Source organism: Haemaphysalis longicornis, unplaced genomic scaffold (genome assembly GCF_048455015.1).
Source record: "Haemaphysalis longicornis isolate Haplotype H1 unplaced genomic scaffold, Haemaphysalis longicornis Haplotype H1 scaffold_3, whole genome shotgun sequence".
In the NCBI taxonomy this organism is placed as follows: Eukaryota; Metazoa; Arthropoda; class Arachnida; order Ixodida; family Ixodidae; genus Haemaphysalis; species Haemaphysalis longicornis.
The window spans coordinates 225,840,668-225,867,963 of NW_027526335.1; the positions used below are offsets into that span (position 1 = coordinate 225,840,668).

The 27,296-nt window shown below is 46.3% G+C and overlaps 1 long non-coding RNA gene across 1 annotated transcript; it reads right to left on the bottom strand.

Moving 5' to 3' along the window:
* Positions 1–22,925: 22,925 nt before the first annotated feature.
* Positions 22,926–26,119, bottom strand: LOC144173726 (uncharacterized). Its single transcript, XR_013323371.1, has 4 exons — positions 25,986–26,119; positions 24,701–24,869; positions 24,151–24,505; positions 22,926–23,134 (listed from the first exon to the last, which is right to left on the bottom strand). It is a non-coding gene; the product is annotated as an uncharacterized LOC144173726 (long non-coding RNA).
* Positions 26,120–27,296: the final 1,177 nt, after the last annotated feature.

Consider the following 27,296-nt stretch of genomic DNA (forward strand, 5'->3'; position numbering starts at 1 on the left):
TAAATTAAAATGCCTAAAGTACTGAAAAAAGCAACTTTCGGAACATCGCAAGTGGACTCAAGTGAACCACAACGGGGACGAAACATCTTTGTTGGGCATTCTGAAAGAACATGCGTCCGTGAGTGCGTGAAAACACGCTGAGCTTCCTTAAGCATTTTGTTATTGCTACAGCGGTAGCCTCACCTTGTCCGTTTGGGTTTGTGGTCTTTTTGTTTCCTTAGAGAGAGAGAGAAAGAATGTTCCTGCATGCGCTTAAACCCTAAGCAGTGGATTGTGTTATTCGTTCAGTTTTCACGTGTGAATATTTACACCAATTGTGGGTTGGTTACCTTTAATGGTAGAGAGTGCCACGTATTTGTTCTTAAGGGCCCTGTGTGGCTGAGCCCTTTCGTTTATTGTTTGAGGTTGCGGAAGGCACACCTTATTTCGTAAGGATAATCCCTGGGCCCTGGCACTGCAAAAGAACCACTAAGAGTCTCACACATAAATGGGTCACTCAATAATTGTGCTGATGCCTTATCGAGACTTGACACTGAAAACGCGTAGGCCGGTGTGGAAAACTACAGCGGTGCCCTGCATTATAAAGTGTATTTCTGCATTGCTGGGTGGTGGCATCTCATGGCAAACCAAGGAATGTACTATATGGGGTTCTGCCTGAGATTGTTACGTGGAATACAATGCAGGGTTGACCGTGTTTGCAATCTCCTAAAAAGAAAAAAAGGAGAAGGTTCTTTTTCGAGGTTCTGAGAGCGTGTAGGGTCGTGTTTTCCATTGTCGAATGGGAGATGCCATATGCAATGGCCAGTGTTTGTGATATGTGTGTATTACACTATTGTACGGTTGGCACGGCCAGGCCAAGGCATCAAATGTGCCGTGTGGGATCCGTTCTTGGTGAAGTGGGCGGACTGTTTGTGTTGGTAGCGCTGTTGTGTGCCATAGTATTATGGTAATGTCTTAGGCGACGGGGACTGTTATTACCGTGCCTATTACCTAGGATATTGCGCTTACGATTCGCGCAATTGTTCTAGTGTGTTTGTTTAGTTCTTACTCTCCAGTGAGATATAACTGCAGCGAGAGTTAATGTTCTACTTACGGCGTTCCTTAGCGGCGTCCACGGTGTAAGAATAGTTTTCTTACACCGTGGTGGCGTCCCATAGTCTTGGGAAGGGATTAGCCCACCACTCCCTCATTGTGCTAGCACGCGCGCAAACAAAGGTGGGGCGGCAAGGCGAGGACACTGTAGGATGTTAGCCGCTCCAAGACCGCTGTAAGCGTTTGGATTTGGCTTTGCTGGTAGCAGTGACAGCGCGGCGAACACTGCCCTGAACATCCAATTTTGTGCACTGCAAGGGCCAGCTCTGGACCAGACACGTGCATCCGACGGCGACGCACAACTGACAACGACGGTCAAAACTGCGCAGCTGAACTCGTCACCGTGCTACAGACAGGAACGCCAGCGTGCAGCCGGTGTATACCCATGTGGTCACCTACCACACGTATAAAGACGGCGGAATCCCGGAGCCCCGCTACTGGCAGCAGTGACAGCGCGGCGAACGCTGCCCTGAACATCCCATTCTGTGCACTGCAGGTTAGTGCTTGAAAACCCTGTCAGAAAGCCTCGAATAATACCTTATTTCTGTATCGATGTAACTGCTGCCCGGTATTTTTTACTTGTTGTGTTCCTGTTGATGTTTTGAGATGAGTAAAGAAGTAGCGAGACTCGTACTTGAGCTTAAAGATGAACTGAAGGCAGAGATGAGGCTCTTAAAGGATTCCCTGGAATAAAATTTGGCCTTGACGAAAAAAGGTTTCGCTCCGAAATATACGAAATAAAAAGAACATGGATCTCATGAGCAAATGCCTTGATGACGCAAACGGCTGTCTCAAAAGCACAACGAGCGAAAACAAAGCCTTGAAAAAAGAAAACGAAGAACTTCGGAGCAGGGTTCACGCATTGGAAACAGACTTGACTACAAGCCAGGATGAGCTCTTGAAATCTGAGCAATACACAAGGAACAAAACTGTGGAAATCAAAGGCATCCTGAAGGAACTTGCGGAGAACCTTTCCGATATACTTAAAAAACTAGGTGAGGCCATTGGCGAAGCCCTGTCACCTGGGGATGTGGACGGGCGCCACAGAGTACGGACGAACGACGATACTAAAATGAATATTATTGTGCAGTTTCAAAGCCGGGAAAAACGACACCAGTTTCTTGAAAAAGCACGTAAGAAGAGGCTAAAGCCTCACGATCACTAGGATACTTACGTCGAAATTTGCATGCTTCTCCGTCTAACATTCATCAACTAGCCGATAAAACGTTTCTATTACCACAACTTGAGTTCACGTCCTCAGTTTGGTCCCCCCATCAAAATTATTCAGTTGACAAACTAGAAGCCGTACAAAGTCGGGCAGCTCTTTTTATATCCAAATCATATGACTTCAGTTAAATCATAACAAAAATAAAACAATCTTTCACTAGACCCATTGCGTATCCGACAGCAAATCGCGCTACTATGCGTGTTTCACAAATAAATTAATCGTACCAGACCCTTCTCATTGCCCCCTGTAAGCCCTCTTTCCACATCACGCAGATTATTCGATCAACGCAGCTTCACCAGAATCTACGGCACCACAAACTCTTTCAATTCCTCTGCTATCACGTGCTATCCGGTTGTGGAACGATCTCCCTGATAATATCGCATCGCTGACTAAGCCCGAAACATTCCCTAATCACCTGCACACGCATTTTCCATGTAAAACCACAAACAGAAACGCTGGCATTCCTTTCTGTTAGCACCATGATGTTTTCCTTTTTCTTTCTTTTCCTTTTTTTGGGCTGTCGGCTACAACACTATGTGTTATTATTGCTTGTATTTATTTTCTTTCCACTCTTGTTTGCTGTTATGTTATTTTTCTCTTGTTTCACTGACTCGTTGCTGTATTATGTATGTAGTTTTTATATAACTTCTGTTGTTATTTTTTGATTATCAGCTCTTCTTGCTCCCCTTACCCAATGCCCTGCTTGACCTGTAAGGTAATTTGTATAAATAAATAAATAAAAGAATGATTTACTTGGTTCCCATTGGGATGACCGGATCTATATAAATGAGCGTCTTTGCTCTGCAATGAAACGGCTTCTTGGCAAGGCTGGTGCACGCAAGCGCGATCATCCATGGAAGTTTGTCTGGGTCAAGAATGGCGTCATTTTCGCTCGACGAACCGAGATATCGCAGATGATATGCATCAACCGCGAAAGTGTTCTTGACAAAATTTGCCCTGCGCACACAACGTAATACGCTCGAAACAGATACAAGCGTAACGTCGCATTGATCAGGACATCGGCCAAGTGTGTGGTGAGAAAAAATATTGAGCCATGGCATAAACTTCCACGCTTGAATGCCCAATCTGTACAACCAAAGCGAGACGAAATTTCTACTCTGCTCATTTCCTGCAAGTTTAAATTTGATGTGCTAATGTACACGAAAACATGGCACGATCCGATTGCGAATTTTCTGTACCAAAAGGGTTTACACATTTCTTATTGAACCGCACAGACAGTAAAAGGGGCGGTGTCTGTATCCTGACGGCCATCACCGGCCTTGAAACGATGGAACCTTTCAGCAAAATAACTGATGATTATGAAGTACTGTGTATTAGGCAACGCGAAAAAGTGTTTGCAGTCGTTTATCGACCCCCTGCAGGACCTATGCGTGCATTGTTTTGATTTCCTTGACAGTATTCTGTCGTACGCTAATGAAATCGGAGATACTCTAGTTCTTGGCAGGTATTTTAAAATAGATATTTTAAGCCAATCAATGCCTACAACAGAATTTTTAGGAATAGTTCAAAACAATGGGTTTCACAATGTAATTACTTATCAACGCCTGTCACTGTTGCAACGCATCATTACTGGACATGTTTGTAATGGACATCCCAAAGAACCATGGATTAAAACCGTGGAAACCGTGGATTAAAAAAGGTATCCTTAGGCACACAGAGGAAAAGAACAAGCTTCATCAATTACTTCGTACTCGGGATCAAAGCGATTGGAAACGGTACAAGGCTTTCAGGAATAATCTAAACAAAGAGAAAGATCAAGCAAAAAAAGATTATCTCTTTCGCGTATTTAATGCAGACGGTCTTAGCAAAAGTGAAACAGTGTGGAAAAAATTAAACGACGTTTTAAACAGGAAAACAAATGCTACTGAAGTGCAAACTGCTATTGTTGATGGAAAATTTTTAAAAGGGAAAGGTCTAGCCGATCGAATAAACGATTACTTTACAGAGCTGGCGGGAGGCGCCAAAATAAGCTGATGCACTGACGTAGCCAACAGCATATCGAGTAATGCGCACACAATGTTCTTAACGCTAACCGATGTATCGTAGGTTATCGAAATCTTCCGTGGACTGAAAAACAGTCGTAGCAGAGACGCTGATGGTCTTGAAATTTCACCGATAAGACATGTATTACATCTTATTGCGCCTGTTTTAACACATATCTATAATTTAGTTCTGTCAACTAGTGTATTTCCTAAAAGCATGAAGATAGCGAGGGTAACGCTACTTCACAGAGGCGGGGACAAAAATGTGTTCAGCAACTACCGGCCGTTGTTGATATTACGCACATTTTCGAAATGTATTGAAAAAATTAGCAACCTTAGAATGGACTGTTGTTCACGCAAATACAACTTAATTACAAACAGCCAACACGGTTTAAAAAAAAGCATTCCACTAAATCTGCATTACTGATACAAAAACAAATAATTTTCGATAATAATGAGAAAAAAATGATGACCCTAGGAATATACCTCGGCTTCAGTAAAGCCTTCAATCGCTTCAATCACAATCTACTGCTCTCCAAATTAGAAAAAAAACATGACTTTCGAGGAAATGTACTAGCTCTCTTAGGGTCGTACCTAGGATCACGTAAACAGTTTACAGAAATTAATACGTGCAGATCTACTGTTCAACCGGTTAATACAGAAGTGCCGCAGGGCCGCATTCTCGGTCCCACTTAAATAAACGACATTGTTAACATCAGTACAAAATGCAATTTTGTCATTTATGCTGATGACTGCAGAGTGTTCGTTAATGGAAAACAATTAACTGACTTAACAGAACAGGCAGGTAGACTTTGTGGCGAGATAAAAAATTGGTCTGAAACAAAAAGCCTTTTGCTTAATGAATCTAAAACAAATTGTGTCTTGTTTAGGGCTCGTAATACACCCATAACTATGGAGCTTGATGTGGGCGAGTTGGTTAAATATACCTTAGAGAAAATAGCGCAAAGGACGGGACGAAGGAACACTGGAAACGGGCGCCAACTCCGCTACGGGGATCCACAGTGACCGGTTTCTCGAACTTTTTCCTTAGGTCTACCATCATTACGTTCGATGAAGAACATTATGTCCAACGCAAGGGTATCTGCATTGGGTCAGCGCTTGCCCCCGTTCTGTCAGATATTTTTCTTAGCGACTTTGATAAACGTGTTCAATGCAGTCTGGATTAGACAGGAGCTGTTACGGTGATGAGATACGTCGATGTCTACTTTGTGGGCAGTGTGCAACGATGTGCCGCAGTCGAGGATAGAGGCTACCGTAATAAGGTCATCGATACGTTTAAAACCGTGCCTGACGCCATCAAACTCACCTGCGAGCGGCCGAATGATATGAGCATACAATTTTTATCCTTGAAGCTCACGTTGCGAAACACACATGTGTGTTTGGAGTACCGGGCACGCTTGAGGAAGCAGCTAATTTCGTACGACAGCGCCCATTCTAAATTATTCAAGAAAGGAGTAGCTTTGTCGTGCCTAAAGGAAGTTTTAGGCAAGTCCTGTCATCACAAAGTGCAAAACAGTTTCAACAATCACGTAGCAAGGCTCAGCAAAGCAGGTTTTCCGCCACAATTGATTTCCAGTGTTTATGACAGGCTTCTGCAGAAACTAAGAAAGGCTGGCGTAAACAAAGAAAAACCTGTTGACAGGAAAAGTGTGCATGTGATTTCGTATTGGCACAGGGTATCGCACAACATTAATAACGTTGCTCAAAGGCCCAACGTCAACGTAGTTTTCAGTGCACTTCGCCAATTGGCCAAGAGTTTCCCTATGTTGACCAAGGCGAAGCCAACCCGTTGCTCTAAAAAACATGCAGGGCTGTACACGAATTGTACGAGGAATGTGGTGTAAGAAATCCCACTGGACTGCAAACCTGTTTATATTGGTCAAACTGGCCGGTCCTACAATGAAAGGGCACGGGAACATAATTGGGCGGTTAATAATGTTGCTGGGGGACATTTGGTGAACCATTGCAAGTGCTGCAAGTGCAAGCCGTTGCTAAATGACACGAAGGTTCTTGCACGTTCCAGTGACAAGCTTGAGAGGGAGATACTGGAAGCCTTTCATATCACGAGGGCCGCCGGCAAGAGCGTTAGTACCCCACCTGTGGCACTTTCAGAGAAGGAGGTAACCTTTCTGATGCAATAGGAAAAATCATCATGACGAGAGTGCATGAGGTGTAAATAACTGTCCCATGTGTTTATAAACCTTTGTTTCTTCAAATAAAATTCAGTTGGAAGTTAGCGCCCGTTTGTTTGCAGTGTTCTTTCGTCCTGTCCTTTGCGCTATTGTTTCTTAAGTACCCATAACCATACCAAACAGTATTATTTGGGCCGACACACTGTAAAGGTTGAAATATTTGTCAAAACTTTAGGTGTAGTATTCACTGAACGTATGTTCTGGAACGACCATGTTGACTCAGTATGCTCAAAAGCTCCCTAAGCTGTTGGGATATTAAGCAAGTATCGGTATTTTCTTCCTTCTAAAATAAAAAAAAAATTATTTTACAGTTTTTTATTCTATTCGCAGCTCAGCTATTGTGTGATATAATGGGGAAATACAACAGCAAATAATCTAAACAAACTCACGGTTATGCAATAAAAGGCCATCCGAGCCATTGAAAATCTTCCGTATAATGTACACACTGACGAATTATTCCTGAAAAATCGGATAGTCCGAGCATTTCAACTGTATCATCAAAAGCTAGCTAGAAGCTATAAAAAAGCAGCACAGGGTAAATTAGCGGTATTTATGGAATTTGTTAAGCTACAAAAAAAGATTTTGCCATACTCCTGTCGATGTCAATTTTCTCACTCTCACGCACTGAATATGGGCGCCAGAGATTATGCCACACTTTACCCAACGCATTAAATGAGCTTTGTAAACACTGCATCGGTCCTTTATCCATGAGTGGCAAGAGCACGTTGGAACTATTGTTGTGATTGCTTTATGTTTGTGAGAATTTTACTCGCGAAAACGTGTCCCTGAACGCAGGAAAGATTATTCGTGTCACTTGCATTCATTCATTCTCAATCTCGCGTACGAATTTTATGTGTCATTTTGAACATGTCCTGAAATTTTACCTCGTTGCCTGTTTGCATTTTATGTACTTGTTTTTACATGTGACAAGAGCTACATTGCTGAATATTCACGTTGCTTTTATCTCGTTTTACTGTGCACGCCTTCATTTAGATTTTCCTAAAGTGAACACGTAGTGTTTTTATTTGCGTTTTATCATGATGTCTTAGCTTGAAGGACTCTTCGGGTGCGAGTTCAAATTCGGTGACAGCGGTCACATCACTTGCTTATTGCATTTCTTCCAGGAACGTAACTGCTACGCCCTTGTTGAAAGGCTATTATTCCTCGGTGGGATTAGTGATAGAACATGGGATTTGCGTTGCTTAAAGCCCGCAGTGACTCTTCCGACGGAGACACTGCGGTCGAGAAGCAAACTGTGGTCACTCTCTACGATAGCGTCGAAGGCAGGGACAGCATCTTCAGTGTAGACGGTGTTCACCACGCTTGCAAGGGGTGCAAGTTCACGTGATTATTGGCGTCCTGACGGCAGCAGGGTGTTTGGTATTCGGTTTTAGCGTCACAGAATGATCGGAGGAAAGAGTTGCCTACTTGGTCTGCAGATCAGTTATTGCACCGTTGTCCGTCAAGCGTCCATTCCGAGAATTAGGTCGCGGGAGCAGTTAGGCAAAACGACGAACGTAGAAGCGTACGCGGTGCCCTCCCGATCTGCAAGTTCCACTTGACGTTACGAGATGGCCTCCTGCTCTACGTATGTGCGGACCGTCCGTTCTAGTCGTGTCTTTCTTCAGCTTAGACGCGAATGATCTGCTCTTTACTGAGTAGTAGGCTCCCTCGTCTATGAGGGCGACTACGGCAAAGCCGTCGACGGACAACTGGAAGACGTACGCCACCTTCCTCGAGCTGCAGGTGCGTCGAAGCGTCGTTTCTCGGCTTGTGCGTGTTGAGGGTAGGGCAACATGTGCCATCGTTGTCGTCTTCTCAGCGGCAGGCTCAGTCATGTCGGGTATGCATCGCGCCGTGTGGTCGTCGTCGTGTTCAGGAGTTACGTCAGGATTTGATCGCGTCTTTTGTGTGAAGGCATGTCGTGAACTACGGTCTTTGGTTCGTCCTGGCGTCGTTAGATGGTTTCCAATTTTTCGCTGTAGAGTAACTTCACCTCCAGAAGTCTGCTTGTCTTCCCCTATGGATGGGGGATCACGGACGCTTGAAGTCTGCGTTGGTTCGACGGCTTGACGATCGGTATGAGTAGAGCGCAAGCGAACGGTGGAAGCGCGCTAGACCTCGGTTTGTGTTGGGCAGGTATTCTTCAATCTCAGAAGGGTGCTTGCCGGGTACTGGGCGTTGTGCGTCGACGGAAAATCCTCGGAAACGGAGCTTCTTGTAGGGTCAGCGACGGTAGCTGTGGTCAGCTGGTAGCTCAGCGGATGGTTATCGGGGGTTAGGTGCATCTTCCTCGGCGTCTGGTTTTGTACTACAGGGAGTTGGGAGGGCGACATGGGACGGTGGTACGGCGGTTGTAATGAATGTTGGCCCGGGCCGCGTAGAAAGCACGAGCCTTGAGTACGTTCTCGCACACGCACACACCACATATATATTATCTGGATAATGTACAAAGCCGTATCAGACACTATATTACACGAACGGACTAGATGCGGGAACGTTCAAGTGCGGAAGACAGTAAACAAAGTCATGAAGAAAGTCATGCGCTCACAGCCGCACTCTAAGAAATCGAGGAGTGCTGGGCACTCCGTCTAGGAGTAAAAACTTTTGTCCCATATTTCACTCCCTTTGGAAGCATTGGGCGACTCTTCCGAGGAGTAGCGCGTGGCGGCCGAACGAGAGGCGAAGCACTCCCCGTGGGATTTACTTGCTGCTTTCGAAGCGGAGTACTTGAACCCTGTGTGGGAATTGCAATGCCATCTCCAAGGCAGCGTTCCGTCACTCCCTTTAGGCGTAAATAAGCTCTATTGGCGGCGTTCCCGGATACTGCAGACGGGTACTACTACTCTCTCTTGGAAAGCATCTCGTTACGCCTCAAGAGCGTTCTGCTATTCCCCGCGAGGCAGCGTGCTTTCGCTCCGCCTGCTACTAGACCCCCCCCCTCCCCCACGATGGTACTATAGGCAGTTACAAGCAAACAAAACAGGACAAGCTATTTTGAAACATGGAAAAGAAGAAAAAACAAGCTCAGACTTTATTTTTCAAAATACCACAACAATCGGTTCATTCTGCAATTTAACACAAAATGCAATTTATTGGGAATTAAAATATCACGGCATAAAAACGGTTCCTACTCCACATGGACACAGGAGACGTAGCGCCTATTTAGGATACATCCAAGAAAAATTCACAAATAAAAATGCAGGAAAGCAATTTTTCAAAACACTGAAATACAAACATTAAATTATGACGATAAAAATGACATTAACATCCACAAATAAAAAGGTACTGGCATTAGCACGAAAAGCGTCAGTAGAAATACAGCAGTGGGAGAATAGTTAACAGTATTAACATAAAACAAAATGGCCTTAGTACATCAGTGAGTGCTTCACATGGACTGGAAAAGCCAGCTCTTATTTAGCACATACAAAAAATATTTACAAATAAATTTTGCGAAAGAAAAATCTGGGACTAAAACAATTCAGCGTGGATTACTATTAACGCATTACAAGGTGCAATCAACACAAAGATACAAAGCCATTGACACGGCAACTTTGCAACAGATATATTTTGGTGGTACAATAGGAAACCGCAGGAAACATTCCCACTGGGTTTTTAGGCTGGTGGTTCTCAAATGAGGATGCGCTAGTAAGATTTAAAAAGGCATAACTTGGTATTAAAAACAAACACGTTCGAGCTGACTGCTTCATAATGTTGGTGGCGGCCTCCAGAACAGTACCGACCAGGGCACCGTGCTTGAGCCAAAGTAACGTCTACAGAAGCAAGAAGGTGCGCTTCGCCTTTGAAGCGTATTACACAATGAACGGCCAAAACACAGACAGCAGCAGTGGGAACCCATCCACGATGTCCAAGGGTGTGAGGAGAAGTGTCTTGAATGCGATGGCCACTGCTGCTGACGCCTCGGGGATCTCTCCCTCTCTCTCAAAAAAAAAAAAAAAAATCTTCGGGCAAGTAGCGTCTTCCCGTGGTTCCTACATAGACAGAAAGAGGGGGACAGCAAAGATAAGTTCTACAATGAAAAAAATATTAACGAGTTTGACAACGTTAAATGAAGTTTATTGGGTGATAGATTAGTTTTTGCGCCGAGAGCACGCACTTAACCCGTATTGGAATGCCATACTGCTTGGCGCAGTAACCAGTCTAGATGCGGATGTGGTGACCTTGGATGCCACCACGCTCATTGTACCACTTGGCCAATGTCATGTCAGACAGCGCGCCCTACAGCTGTCTGCCTACGCACTGCGCCCCAAATCCATTAGTGCTTACGTGTCCGTAGCTTCAACTGTTTACCCCGCTATCGTTCCCGGTATAAAAACATTGCACAAAATTTAAGGAAACATAACTCTTTTTGTAAGGTTATAATCCCTGAATAATTTGCATTGGATTTTGTCCTCAGCCGACTGCACCGTAGGGCCAATTATACGTTCACAAGACTAGCGTGGAAAAGTTGCTAATGGGTCATATAGCCTCCATTCTCGAGTACGCTTCGTTGCATGCACGCTGCAGATCGCAACATTTGATGAGAACCAATAGGCTCGTTATTGAACGATCAGAACGCTCGAGCGACGGCGACAACCGACGCGAAAAAAGTAATGTAATGGGTACAACAAACAGTGTGGGCGACAGCGACAAACGAAAAAAAGTAATGCATTGCTGCCAATGCCCTTAGTCGTCGTTGCTGCCCCTCGCTTGTGGGCTGCTTCTGTCCGGGAATAAACCCGCGACGGCGACGGCCCGTCGCCTGCCGCTGTCGCCGCCGTCAGCGGCCTGTGTAAAAAATTTTCGCTTGTCTGTGTCGCACACAATACCTGTTTGCCGTACACACTGAGTGAGGTTTCTCGCGTCGCTCATCGCCTTAGACGCATGTAATTACCCCTTAACAGTGCGGTGAGTACGCCCCGAAAAGTCCCATTTCCGTCCATCCTGCCCTCAAGCAAAACGTAAAAAAACTTGTCTGAACAGCATTTCAGTCTGCTGCTGTACGCGCGGCGGTCACTAAAATTATTGTAATTTAGTGACTACCACGCGCTAGACGCGCTCCTATCACTCAGCCTATTGTACGCAATTCTTTGGAGCCGCGCAGGTAGCCACAGCTACTGCACGGCCGCCACTCTAACCCTAGCCGCCGAGCTAAGAGTACAGCGTAGCGCTGCGACTACTCGCGCGACCATGCTTCCTACCTGCGAAAACATTCCGCAAGGATACCAACACTTCACGAATCAAAGGATTTGAAACGGTGCAAGAATCGACGCTGTTTGCACACGGGTACAAAAGCCGCCCTTCAAAACTAAGCAACGGTCAAAATCAGTCACGAAAACGTTAGGACTAACCGCTTCCGCGGACCGAAGTACCGAGAGTAACTCTGCTTCGTTAAATACACAAGACAAGAATACGAGTAACTAATGGCTTACCTCTACTTCCCGCCAGCGGTTCTTCGTCCGGTAGATAAATCCAAGGTCCTAATAGCTGCGAAAGATCCCAAGCTCAAGGCGCGAAGCCTGCGACGGCCGCGGATACAGTCCGGCCATAGCGCGCGCATCGCTACACAGTGCGCATAGTTCCGAAATCGGCCTCAGCGCTGTCGCCGCTGTGATGTTCGTCCGAAAGAAAAACTAGTACCACGCACGCACGCACGCACGAATGAACGAATATACGACTTGCTCGCGTGTGCATGATGTCGCGCTGACGCACAAGCGGCCAGCAGTTAGCCAACACGCGTCGTATACTGTGTCGAAGCAAGTATGACGATAAGGGCAGGTCCAACTTCCCATGTTACACGAAGCGTCTGCTTGAAAGCCCACTTCGTTCGTAGCACATTGACATCACGGTCTGGCGCGGCCTGTAAGTCGCCCGTCCGGCCTTGGCGGGTTCACCGCCTGTGTAGGTTTTTGCAGAACACGCGCACTTCGTGGCTCGCTGAAGGTGCCTTTCAAATCACGCTTGCTCGGGCGGTTCGCGTTACCTGATCCCCAGGATGTACGACGCGTTACGTATCGTGATCCACGCCTGCGCCGCCGCGGGGGGGGGGGGGGGGGGGGTGTCATCATTTCTCTTTGCTTAACAAAGGCGCTTGAGTTCCAGCAACCGATCGGTGTGTACGCTTTTATCGTCGCTCGTCAGCCGACGAGATAGTTTTCACCGTAGGGGGTGTATTTGAGATGCCCTCGCAGTGGTATCGCCTGTTTCTCACACTCCGATCTTGCAGATAGGCCCCATATTGCTGTTAATACCAGTTATGTATACGGATTTTCTTTATTTAACCTAATAAAAGCTATCGTATGTACTACATGCCTATCTCGGCGACACTAGCCACGGTTGTTGGGTCGGGTTCGTGTTGCGCTTGCAGCTTGAGCTATCAGACGAGCGCGGACTTCACTTCTTGCAACATCATTTTTCTCAATCGATCTCAGATTTACAATCCGTTTTTTTAGCTCGACTAGGCGCGGGACAAGCGTACGTCTATCAAACTCTTTCAAAGCGACCGTCTGCAGCGGTCCGTAGATTAGTTCCTTCGGTTTGCCGCCTGCCGCCACTGAACGCTGCGAGCAATCGTTACACGAATTCATATTCTTGCACGTTTAGAATGCGCGGCAGAAGTAATCGGGCGCTTTTTACACAACCGCTTTATATAATATATTCGTATGCAAATGAAACATCGCTGATGAGTTGGTGTGCGCAGATGGCAGGAGTGCATCTCCATGCTTACTCCCGCACTGGACAAGAATGAAATTGCAATTCTACTCTTCGTACTGGAGATGGGAGACGATGCGCAGGTTTACTCTTCACTGGTGCGGGAGCAGAACTGGGGCTGCACTCCGCCGCGCACGAGAAGAGTACGCGGTCAGTTTTGCTCTCCTCCTCATGGGGAGCGAGCATTGCATCCAACTCCCCGCAGCTTTCGAGGGGAGTCCACCAACGCTTGCAAGAGTACAATGATGGTTGGACTCTTCAACTGCTCCCCCGATTTCTTAGAGTGCGCCGATCGCGCGACGAGACAATCGCTGAAGCGACGACGCGGAGACGTACTTCTCTGGCTGGCCACGGAGCAGGTTGCTGTAGTCGTTGAGGTGGTCTCTCGCTGGCAGGGAAGTGATGGTGGCCGATGGCTAGCGACGAGACGGAAGGGGTTAGGCCTACGCCACGACGAGGCCTCGCTGCCCGCGCTCCACGCCACCGGAACACCGCTCACTGCGACGGGCGCAGCAGCGTCTTGTCGTCCCGTTGTCGGACGTCGTCTCGTTGCAGCCCGAGTGGTGGTTCGGACGGAAGAGCCCGCGACAGTCCTCAGGCCTACACCGCGAGGGAGGCCGTCTTGCTGCCTCCGAGAACGAACAGCTTCCGACGTCCTCCCTTCTTCTCCGTCGTCTTTCGTCCTGGCCCGTGGTCTTCGGCAATCGCTACACCACTGGTTTGGCTGATTGGCCACGAGACTGACACTAGCCCTTCAGTACAGCGGGACCTCCTGACGAGTTGGGGCAGGGCAGGGTAGACGAACAGCTTCGGCGTAGGCTTTATGTAGCTTGTGGCTCATGGGGTGCTTCCAACGGCGTGGAAGTTCCCAGTGCGTGTTGAACTTTTTCACTGATGACGCCGGTCAGGGAAGCGGCTTGAGGTTGTGGCGTCGTCGACAAAAGTTTTCGCAGCTCCTTCCTGAGGACTGCAGGAATAATATCGCGCAGTGTGTCGGAGCCAATAGCCCTGACTCGGCTGACCTGCAAAACTAGCGCATTGAGAGGGCGATCGTGTTGCCTCGTTCAAACTTGAATCGTTTTGTCCATAGGGGCCGCCTCAGACACGAATTCCTACACCATCTTAGCAGCGTTACGGACAAGGCAAGCAAGGAGCTCGTTTCATTCCTCGCATCAGAAAGCTGAGTTCCTTTTATTCGGTCATTTCCGGGGCCGCACGGCGAAACTTTCTCTTCATGTCCTTAACAAAGATCACGACGCCTTCGTTGGGGTGTTGCGTGCGCGTTTCCAGCTAAAGTGCAGGTCGTTCCTCTTGCGCGACGGTGGCGAATCTTTTAAGGGACTCTATTTTGAAGAGAGTCCAGTCTGGCAGGGAGCTTTGGTGGTTCTTGTAGAAAGTTCGAGCTGTTTTTATGAATAGAAGAAAACATGGCGGAACGTTTCTTCGGCATCCCACCTGTTAAAGATCAGGACGCGCTCTACTTTCTCCAACCAGTCCTCGGGGTCTCCACAGGGGAATCTGCGTAACCATGGCGTTTCCCGGAGCAGTTGCAGGACGACTGCCGGAGTGGATTTTTGCACCATGTTGTGGATTGCAGTATTTTTGTTTCGTGCCTCAAAGAGACGACACTTTTACAGCAAACCTGCATACGTCTGCCCCTCAATTGTTTCATCTGCGTGGGCAAAAACGCCGAGGCGCCAAAAATACACTTATACGCTGCCTACTTCGCTCCTCCCCAGGGTTCACATTAAGGGAGATGATCAGTTTTTTTCCAAAGGTCAGGAAAGACTATTAAAAGTGTATTCGCTCCAGGTACCCGTTTTACACTCTTAATCTGGTTCCACGTAAGATCCACTTAGTAACTGGAACTTTTTTGCAAAAAAGTTCCAGTTATATATTTGGAACCGTGTTCCACATATCCTGAAAATTAAGTGGAACAGTGCACCACATATTTTTGCAACTAAATTATGTGGATCGGTGTTCCAAATACAAGTATGCGGATCACTGTTCCAAATAAAAGGGTAGTTTAAGTTACTGGAACATTGATCCATGTAAAATGATTATGGAATTTATCCGGTGCGCCGTTCCAGGTACCTTCAGGCCAGCTGTTTATATAAAACGGTGTTCCTATAGACATTGGGAAGCTGTCTATGGGACTCCACTTTTCCAATATTTCTGCTTTCCTGTCGGTATACACCGAGGTCATATGCCAGGCTGGCGGATGCATTGGCATCAGCAGGAAACCGCAAGCACCATTTTAACACAGCCTTGATATATGACCCGCAGTGATACCAACAATTGGAAAGCAGAAACCACCGCAGCAGTGTGGTCCCTGACAGTTCCCAACAGTTGCCTATCGGAGCACAGTTCTATATAAAAGTTGGTCTGAGGCACCTAGAGCGGCACACAGTCTTTGGCTTCACCCGCACAATCCTGTTGTGGGTTTCAGCTGCATGTAAAAGAAACAATATACATGCATTAAAATACGCACGCAACCAACTATTATGACTCATACACTGCTTTTCAACATACTATACAACTTTATTGGGTGTTAGTATGATACATTTCAGATTTGAATAGCTGTCTATTTTAAAGTGCACAGAAAATGACCAACGTACAAGGAATAAATACCATAACGATAACACTAGGCTCCAAGTGGCATTTTCACATATTCACCTTTACTCAAAAACATGGTTAATAAAGACGGTATTAGGGGCAACTGCTTCACAAATAAATAGAGGTGTGCGTCTACCGCGGCACTGACACAGACATTATACAACAGTGAGCATCAAATATGCCGTCTTATCAGATAAACCAAGGTAATTCAAAGGCGGAATGACTCATTGCGCTTCCCATACTATGTTTACGCATTAGTGTTTGGGAAAATGCAGTTTGCTATTAAATTGTAGGGAAAGGCCTAAAAACAAGCCATACACGGTTGTATTATCACAAACCTACAACACTGCAGTGCAAGAGTTTAGGAAAACGACGCTCGAGCCAAGATTAACGATAAAACATTTTGACACGAGAGGTCACATGTGGCAGTATGCCACCATTAAAACATGATTATTAAAGATAGTAGTTTCCTGACACCAGACGTAAGTGTAACATCAGGCTATTTGTAGGCAAAATAAACTTTATGAGCGCCCTGAAAAGGCATTTGACTTAAGGCACGTTACTTGCCCAAACAATTTGTAGTTGTTTAAAATAATGCATCCCAAGAAGTCTCACAAAAGCCAGCGTGAATCATATAATTTTGCAAACCAGGTAGCTGGAAGCATGTTACACATATTAAAATTTAACAAGCAGACTAATTATATACGTCATCAATTCAAGCGGGAACAAGTCAGACATCCTTAAGAAGCAAACAAGCCAGCGTTGAATCATACAGGTGACCAGTTTTACAAAGCAGACTTGAAAGCATTTTTTCCAGCCTCAACATTTTACCTTAGGTGAAATTCACAGTTGCGTGCTATAAACCCCCCCCCCCCCGTCTTGCTATCAGTGTAATTGTGACCAAATCCCTGCTTCTGCCAAGCAAGAAATGCAGCTTTGTTCAAAGAAGAAAACTTGTTCAAGCCAAATACGCACATTTTCAATTCTTCTAGGTGATGGGTGTAAGCTCACATCCGGCACTAAAATTTATCAATGAAGGCGGAAGCCATCTGCGTAAATAATCACTGTCACTTTTGCATCAGCAGCAGCACTGCCATGAAAAAAAATCTCATGAGCTACACTTGAATAATAAGGACGTTACAATGCGGTGCCATGAACTACATTAACACCCACTATAGATTCAAAGGCAGCCTGCGCATTGTGCCAATGATGAAAAATAAGGCACGACTTCAGTGTTCAGTTGACATGAAACTTGCATGTGCCAGTAACTTAAACCTGTTCATCTGATTTCACCCCCTTCATGCCTTTCATCTGACCTCCTTCATGCCTTTCAAGACATACTTTAACCTCTACCAATAATTTAAAATCCCAAGTAGAGCTGAACACTTCAAGTATTTCAACAGAGACTCCAACTTAAATGACACCATGCCACTGTCAAACTTCTCATGCTTTCCAAGAACTCCCTGCAAAAGTCCCAAGAACCCCGCACGGGGCACCTTGAGCAATCTTGGTGACGGTACTGGCGATACCGCGGACCCCGAGCCCCCAAACATACGCTGGATCCAACCGTGGCAATGTGTTTATAGGTGAAGGGTTAGAAACCACGAACGGTGGCCGTCGGAGCCCAGGTCAAGCTCCGGCGGATGGGCTCCCTGTCTGTTTACCAGACAGGGAGCTCCGGGACCTCCTCAGCTATCAGGGTAAGGTTGTGGAAGAAAGTACCCCCGTCCCCTGCTTCTATACTATGATATATGGCATTTTCTAAACCCCCCCCCAGACGTGATCGGCCCCCGAAAAGGGGCCGCACCGAAGTTCCATTCCCACCTCTGTCAGCAACTGTCTCTTCAACAAACGGGGATAACTATTCTCGTTTTCTTGTCATCGAATCAGCTGACCCAACGAGACCCGTCGCTTCACTGTCGGTATTCCTTGTCTCGAAATTTCTGCAAAGCACATTAGGTGAAAAGTATGAGGCCAAAAAGCTCAGGACAGGAGAAATCCTTGTCGAACTCAACACTGAAAAACAATCCCGCACACTTCTTGCCCAAACTCGCATCCATGATCTGGACATCAGGGTCACGCCCCACAGGAGCCTAAACAGCTGCCAGGGTGTGATTTCTGAGACAGATCTCCTGACGGAAACAGATGCTGACCTTCTTGAAGGGTTAAAGGACCAGGGCGTCACAGCCGTGCGCCGCATCACGATGCGCAGGGACGATAAGATAATCCCCACCAAACACATTATCCTGACCTTCGACAGATCGACACTTCCGCAGTACATAAATGCAGGCTACATCCGATGCTCTATTCGCCCGTACATACCGAACCCGCGCCGCTGCTTTAAGTGCCAGCGGTTCGGGCACAGCACAACCTCTTGCCGCGGCAAAACAACCTGTGCGAAATGTGCAGCGCAGGACCACCCCACCGACAATTGCAATTCTGATAACCTCACTTGCGCAAACTGCAGGGGCCCACATGCGGCCTACTCCAGGAAGTGCGAGAAATTTCATCTTGAAAAGAAAATAATCAACGTGAAAGTGACAGAGAACATCACCTACCCAGAGGCGCGGAAGAGGGTTGCCTCTTTCCCTCTGGGGAGGTACGCCGACGCAGCTCGCCGGGGGGCGGAGCGGCGTCTGGTTTCCACAGGGACCCAGTTCAGCGAGTCTGACCTGGTCCCTCCTCCGCCCCCCCCTGGGTTGCCTCTGGCATCCCAACCCGCCACCACGCCGCTTGCTGAGGCAGCAGCGGTTGTGGTGGCAACATCTTCCGTCGGGACCGGTGCCGCTCCCACCTCTGTCTCCCAACCCTCCAGTGCGTTGGAGGGTACTGAGGTGATGGACACCACGGGCCCCGCACCGGCTCCCACTGCCACCGCACCGCCCGTGCCACCTCTGGCGCCCCGGACGCCCTCGGCGGTGGCGGCTCAAACGAAGGGCTCCCGAGGGGGGGCCAAGTCCGGGGGGCCCGGTCCGTCGGCCACCCCTCGGACATCCGACGACGAGATGGATGTCGGGGCGTTCTTGCCGGCGGTGCACCGCAAGGAACGCGTCCCGACGCCAAAGCCTCCCGACAAGCCAAAAAAGGCGAGAGTCACAGCCCCGAAAGACGACACATAAAAACACACACACTCCAGTAGCTCTCACACTAAATAATGGGAAGAGAAAACATAATTCAATGGAACTGTAGAGGCCTTCTTAAAAATCTTGACGATGTATACGAAATACTGCATGCTAATCAGCCAAGTGTAATGTGTGTTCAGGAAACACATTTGAATTCTAAACACACAAATTTCTTGAATAGTTACATGGTCTTCAGAAAGGACAGGGTTGGCTGCACACACTCTTCTGGCGGTGTGGCCATAATCGCCCGCAAATCCTTAGCATGCCACCCTGTCACCTTGAACACCGTCCTTGAGGCTGTAGCAATACGCTTAATAATATTTAATAGGTTGATAACGGTATGCTCCATATACATTCCTCCTGATGTTACACTTTTGAGTTCTGACTTCGAGGCGCTGGTTGACCAGCTGCCCGAACCATACATCCTGACAGGCGACCTTAATGCTCACAACACTCTTTGGGGCTCTTCTCGCACGGATGCCCGAGGTCGCCTTATAGAAAAGTTCCTTACATCTTCAGGAGCATGCCTTTTCAACAATAAACAGCCTACATACCATAACATAGGACACAACACATACTCATGTCTTGACTTGGCGATTGGCTCCGCAGTTCTCTTTCCTCTTCTCGAGTGGGGTGTGGGCACTGACCCATACGGTAGTGACCACTTCCCCACCTCACTCACATACATAGGTAAAGGCCCATGCAGTCCATCTTCCCATAATAGGTTCAATGAAGCACGAGCTAACTGGAATACATTTACAGAGACATCCAAACTACACCACACATCCATAGGACACCTACACGTCGAAGAAGCTACCCAACTCCTCACGGCGCACATCCTCGACGCCGCCGAAAGGTCCATTCCCCACGCCTCTGGTGCCCCGCGCAACCAGCGGAGGCCGTGGTGGAATGAGGACTGTAGGCGGGCGCGAGAGGCCCAGAACAAGGCGTGGGGTATCCTTCGTCGGTACCCCACGTCGGGAAACCTCCTCTTGTTCAAACGGGCCCAGGCGTTAGGAAAACGTGTGCGCCGTGAGGCAAAACGAGAGAGTTGGCGTACATTCATAACATCAATAAACTCCTACACAGACACAAGGAAAGTATGGACACGAATACGCAAACTAAAAGGACAACAGACACACAGCCTGCCCCTGGTCAGTACAACAGGGGACAAACTGGAAGACCAGGCTAACACACTCGCACAACACTTCCAACACGTGTCCAGTTCAGCACACTACACTAGCACTTTCATGAAACACAAACAATTGGCCGAAAAGAAGTCTTTACATGATAATGATAAGTCAACCTCCTCTTATAACTCGGAGTTTTCACTTCATGAGCTGAGGACCGCTCTGAGCACTTGTAAACCCTCAGCTCCAGGCCCAGACAACATCACATATACAATGATACAGCACCTACACTCAGACACTCTTCTAACACTCCTCCACCTATATAACAAGATTTGGCTTTCGGGGCACATTCCTCGCTCTTGGAGGGAGGCCATAGTAGTGGCTATCCTAAAGGAAGGGAAGGACCCTTCCTCTCCATCCAGTTACCGGCCCATTGCTTTGACAAGCTGCCTGTGCAAGCTCCTCGAGAAGATGATAAACCGTAGGCTCGTGTACTTTCTTGAGTACAATGGTCTTCTCGAGGGCTGCCAGGCAGGCTTCCGGGCGGGGCGATGCACAAATGATCAACTGGTTTCTCTAGAGGCCTACATAAAGGATGCATTCATTCATAAGCAATACTGTATGACAGTATTTTTTGACATTGAAAAGGCATATGATACAGCATGGCGCTACGGCATTCTTAGAGACCTAAAAGCTTTTGGTATCTCGGGTAACATGCTGAACACTCTTTGTAGTTACATGTCTTCACGAACATTTCGTGTCAGGGTCGGTTCGGCACTTTCAAATGTTCACGTGCAGGAGAATGGCGTGCCTCAAGGTGGCGTATTGAGCTGCACCTTGTTTATAGCTAAGATGAACTCTCTCCGAAAGGCACTGCCGCCAACCATATCCTGCTTGATGTATGTAGATGACGTTCAAATATCTTTCAAATCATGTAACATATCCATTTGTGAACGTCAGGTCCAGCTTGGGGTAAATAAACTTTCTCGCTGGGCAGATGAAAATGGATTTAAACTTAATCCTTCTAAAAGTACCTGCGTTGTATTCTCAAAAAGGCGGGGCATCCTGCCCGATCCCGATGTAAAACTCTTTGGTGACTCGATTCCAGTAAAAAGAGAACACAAGTTTCTGGGTGTGGTGTTTGACGAGAAACTCTCATTCATACCCCACATAAAACGACTTAAACAAAAATGCCTAAAAACAATGAATATTCTAAAAGTCCTGTCTCACCAATCGTACGGTGCAGACAAACAACTCCTGCTTCGACTTTATGCCGCGTTGGTAGGGTCACGGTTGGACTACGGAAGCGTTGTGTATGGGTCAGCCACAAAAACAGCACTTAAAATGCTCGACCCAGTGCTTCACTTAGGGCTTCGCCTGTCTTGTGGCGCATTCCGTACGAGCCCTGTACAGAGTCTTTACGCAGAGTGTGACAAATGGTGCTTATCACACCAGCGAACCTATGTTGACTTGTTATATGCCTCTAAAATTTCATCAATGGACAACCATCCTTTTAAACCGGTTTTTAATGATACATCCACATCAAAACTCTTTTTAAATCGCCCATCCATTCCTGTTCCCTTCTCGCTCAGAGTAAGGGACGAGGTCACAATTCATGAGGTCTCCTTTGTAGACACATTCAAGTCATCTATCACTGATCTTGTAGCACCATGGCACCTTCGTCCTGTTGCATGTGACTTGTCTTTCTTAAAATACAATAAGAACAGGACACCGAAAAGTGGGATTCTGCAGCATTTCATGTATGTGCAGGATAAATACAAGGCTGCAGAGTTTTTCAGCGATGCATCGAAAACGTTCACTGCAGTGTCTTGTGCGGCGCATGGGCCGAATTTTGAAGCATATAGAACCATGAATGTAAAGACAAGTATTTTTACGGCAGAAGCATATGGCATTTTTCTTGTTGTAAGTCACATAGTTGAACATCATATTCCTAAATCCATCATCTATACAGATTCACTGAGTGTCGTCCGTACATTGTCATCCGGAGAGTCCTCGAAAAACCATGTAGTTAACCTTGTCTTGAAATCAATTGTGCTGGCATATTCTTCAAACCTTGAGGTGACTGTGTGTTGGGTGCCAGGCCACTCTGGCATCGGCGGAAATGAACTGGCGGATGAAATGGCCGCCAATGCTGCACTCCGAAACACAGTAGACATAATAACACTACCTTACACAGACCTCAAGCCACACATAAGACAACACTTGCGCAGAACATGGCAAACACACTGGAATGAACAGACAGACAACAAACTACATGTAATAAAGCCACACTTGGGACGGTACACATCTGACTCGCACAACAGACACACGGAAGTCGCCTTGGGTAGGCTGCGGATAGGGCACACCCATGCAACGCACTCGTATCTGCTGACGGGATCTTCTAGACCCCAGTGCGGCTGGTGCGGAGAGGCCCTATCCGTAGTGCACATACTAATCACATGCGAGGCACTTCACACAACACGTCACAAACACTTCAGAGAACTTTACAGACAACATATTCCCCTACATCCATCTTTTTTCCTAGGTGACGATGCCATTGTTTCCGTCAAACGTGTGTTTGAGTATTTGTCAGAAGTCAAGTTTTTAAACCTCATTTCCTATCACGCATCATGAAATCTGGCCCTTTACACCAGCCATCCTCACTGTCTTTTATTGATTTTACTTTTGTTCTTGCTTATTGATTTCAGTGTCTAAGTTCTCACCTCTCATATTTAACCACTGTTTTGGCGCTCTTTGCCCTAGTTGGCCTTGCGCCATTAACATCCAACCATCATCATCATCATCAAAAGTCCCAAGAACTCTCCAAAGGCACACAACCATTTGAACATGATGACACGATGAAAAAGATGATATATGCGGCGAAGAGGATGACCACATCCTGAAGTGACAATGCAGGCGGCGAATCCGTGATGTGTTTCTTGCGGGCAATATTGATGCCGCCAGTCCCTTCTCTAAGAATAACCGGGCCTCGAGAAGACTTACTGCTCACCTCATGTACCTTCAAGGAAACAAGAATATTTTGTTACATGGTTGCTTTAAATGAGCGAGTTGCTTAAACCCCTTCACAACGCAGTAATTGATTTAAAATCAGTGATTTCTTGGGTTTTTTCTGGGAGTGCTGTTAAAGGTGAAAGTGCGCTAAACAATATCACCACAGACAATGAATGAAATTGCCCTGATTCTGGAAGGTATCCAGCTTTGCTGCCTCGGCATCCTGAATATAAGGTTTTTATCCTTGAGAGGTTTCGTTTATAATCAAATAATAATTACTATAATCACCTCTCGGCATTATATTTTACACACCTTCTTTCTGCAAAAAATGTTCTCTGTACTGTATAATGTGCTTCCTAGAATACTGTAGTGAAGCTGGCTTATTATAACTTACAGCCTAACGATGTTTCTACCACAAAGAAATAAATGGCCAGTCATAGGAAATCATAAATATCGCACTGTGGCAGAATTTTTTTGTGGAATTAGTTCCACCTAAAATATTTCCCTCTCGATATGTATTACCTCCATGGTTCGTAGTGGTATGAGGCAGAAGTTGAGTTGACTAATGCTGAACTAGGCTATTGCACAATTTTCTTATAAATCGCAACTATAGCTCATTTTCTTGCAGACGAAAAAAATCACCCCTTATTTAACCCCCTGTCAAAATCCAATGCAAGCATTACTCATGCTACGCCTGTATTTGGGAGTATTATTGGTGCTACGGGCGTACCAAAAGCGGGAAATTTAAATCGTCAGTTGCCACCGTATTGTAGCAGCAACCACGTTGGGCGTGTCCGTGATGCTGGCAAATCACAGCAACAACTCTCAAGGTGTAAAAGCTAAATATTTACAAAACTAAACTACAAAACTGTGTTTTTTTTGCCACTGTAGGAGCATCCGTAATAGGCGGAATGTGAACACAATGGCCAATATTGGCGTTCACGATAACTTCTTAACAGTGAGATTTTATTAGGACGAACAGACCCAGAAATTGAGTCTCGCAAATACAAAATGCCAGCTTACCCAACCAAAATTAAGACCCGGGTGTTTCTGCCAGGGCCGTCTCAAAGTGCACTTCCAGGAAAGTTTCGCTGACGTGTTCCGAAAAGCTTGTACTGTCACCTTGAGCTACAGGCCAAGCTGTCACTGAAAAGAAGTTTCAAACCATTAGTTATAAAGAAACTACCTAAAAACGCACCATGAAAGACCCAAAAATGGCAGTGCGTACTTACTTGTAGAATGCAATGATTTCATCCCGTGCAAGAGCTTTAATGTGTTGCCTTCTGATGATACACTTCCAAGAAGGGGTCCAAATACAATTAAAATGGCCTTATGCATTCCTTGTACCGCTGTTTTAGGTCTATCTTCGCCCTATTGCCTAGAAAAGAAACAGTACAAAAATATCAGAGAATAAATGTATGCCTTGCTTTACTCAGGGAGCACGAGAAAATATTAAACAATGTCTGATTCGTGCCCCGAACGTAGAATGTCTTTTTGACAGCGAAAGCCGTGATAATCTTTTCTTGCTAAACAATTTGAGATATGAAAATATTTGAACATACTTTAAGCTCACCTGTCCTTGGTCTATGCGAACTGGTGAATATCTGCACAATATGCACGACTCAAAAAGTACTCTTTTGTGGCTTATGAGCTCCACAGGGCATTCCTAATCCGCCACACTCTCCCCGACGACCCTTCAGCATGCCAAAGATGTCTTCAGCCAGTGAATGCCACAACCATGACTTCGCAGGAGCATGTAAAGAAAGGAAAAAATTTGTTTTCATTTTTTTTTGCACAGGAACAAAAACATTTGTCACAACCTATCAGTGGAGGGCCAAATGTCTCCACAGTCAGCCATATACTCTTTCTGAACAGGTCATAGAGTATGAATACAGAATGTAGAAATCTGCTTTTGCAGTATAATTTCTACGTTCAAAGGAGAACAGAAACGGATTGATGTTTGGTGCACATCATTATGCAACAACTTTGCACCCGAGCGTTTTGAAAATTATTCCAACTCTCAAGCTTCCACTGACATTGATAGCATAAAATGGCAGGAATGTATTATTTTTAAACTTACTTTGTGACGTTAAAACTGAGTTTTATGGGTAATTATTCTGAGGTCTCAGGTTACCACTGACATTGACAGCATAGAAACGGCACCACACTTTCTGCGTGTTTCCACCTGCCTTCCCCTCCACAAAAGGAACGTTTTGTTACTACGCTACTGCTCAGACAACCACTTTCCCTTGCATTTCACTACACGTCAGGGAGCCAACTAACGTTGACTAGTGTAAATAGACCATCTGAATTCATCGAAGGCACTGGAAGAAACAAGGAACAACTACACACACAGCACAGATAAAAAGCAGTGCTGCCGCCAACGCCTTGAACGCACATCAACATTAGGCGGAATAGCGTGATTAGCACAGTAAATTTATGGCTCTCAGAAGACCAACACAACGCAGTTAACACGGAAGTTTGAAAATACCGTAAGTCTAAAGACAGACGCTCCGACAAACATGTTGTGTAGTGTGTGCGCGTGAGACAATAGCGTGCGACTAACTCGACAAGGTTCAGTACCGCTGACAGGTAAAGCAACCGTCAATATACAACTAAGCAACACCACACCATAAGGGGGACATGCAGACACGAGAAATGCGCGCACCAGCCACTTTCTAAATAGCACTAGCTATTGTCAAGCCGACTCCGACCCACAAACACACAAGCTATAGTGAATAACGGCAGGAAACGTTCCTCGCATCGAACAGGCAGCGGAGCTGCACGTTTATCGGACGCAGTGATGAACAAGTCAATGAACAACAACCGTTACCAGAACATAAATAAGCAGCACTGACCTTTTTTGCGCCTCCCGGCAAAACTTCACTTCGTCGAACAGTAAATACAGCCCGAGGACATGAAGAAATCCGCAGTTTCACGCCACAACCAAACTGGTAACCGTTCCCGCCAGTCTGACCGACAGTTCAATTAGTACATCAGGCGCATAACGCGAGCAATCGAGAAAACCGCTATAGAAGGCCACTAGTTGCGCTGCATGCGGACGAACAAAAACTAGCTTCAGTAAACGTTGAGACGTAGGGGCGCTGCTGTCGTTAAAAGTGTTTACGCAGTCCCGTTTTTCCCTCATCGTCGTTGTACCCGTTGCCGTCCCACTATACCATGCATGAACGCAAGCGGCGCTGCCTTGTATTCTTTCCTCCATGCTGTCAACGCATGCGCACGGCATGCCGCACTGAAGTGGCGGTCGTTTCGTAATCGTTTCGGCCAACTTTTTCTTCCTACGTGCCTTTGGCGATGCACGCCGTGGCCAGTGACCAGTCCGCGGAAGAGATCACGAGCTCGGCACCCTTGATCGCTTATATTTGCTTCGGAAAATGGGAGTAGGCCTCTAAGCGGACGTCTACGCGGCTCTGGGGCTGGAACAAAGAGCTCAGATATTAGCCAATTTAACATGTTAGTTGGGCTAAAGTTGTTTCTCTCCGCGGGCCGTGAGCGCGTGCGGTATGTGTGCATACACTTTGATGACAGCTTTATTTCGTTCTTTGCAGTGAAAACAAAACGACGCTTCTTTATTGACTGCGTTCTCTTGACAACAAGTCTTTCCAATACCAATGATATCATAGAGTTAATATATATACTGCGACGCTCTTTGATACCCACGTTATAGAAAACTACTTCCGCATAGTGAATCCAGTGTGATTACTCGCTAATTAGCGAGTAATAATACATCTGCTCGTTTTCCAGCAGTTTTTCTTCATGAACACCAATAGTGCAGGAAAAGAGCAACGGGGGGACCAGCAGGAGAAGGCAGGTCATTCGGTGAACTTGAATTACTACGGCAAGTAACAACATTAGGGTAACACTGCGAATTTTCGCAATACTGCAATGCATAATTTGAAATAAGAATGCCATTTCAGTATAAATATATAGAATGTAAGGCAGATGCCACGGGGTAGATTTAGTTCTCCGGGTTTTGTGTCATTCTCCTCCTGCAAAGAGGCTTTCGTTTTTGCTTGTGAAAATTACTAGCCGGGACGAGACAAAATACAAAAACTAACTTCTAAGCATATAACTGCATGCGTAGCATGATGTGTGTGGTGTAAAATGTGACGCAGTCGGTTACCATTATGTATGTACCCCATCACAAC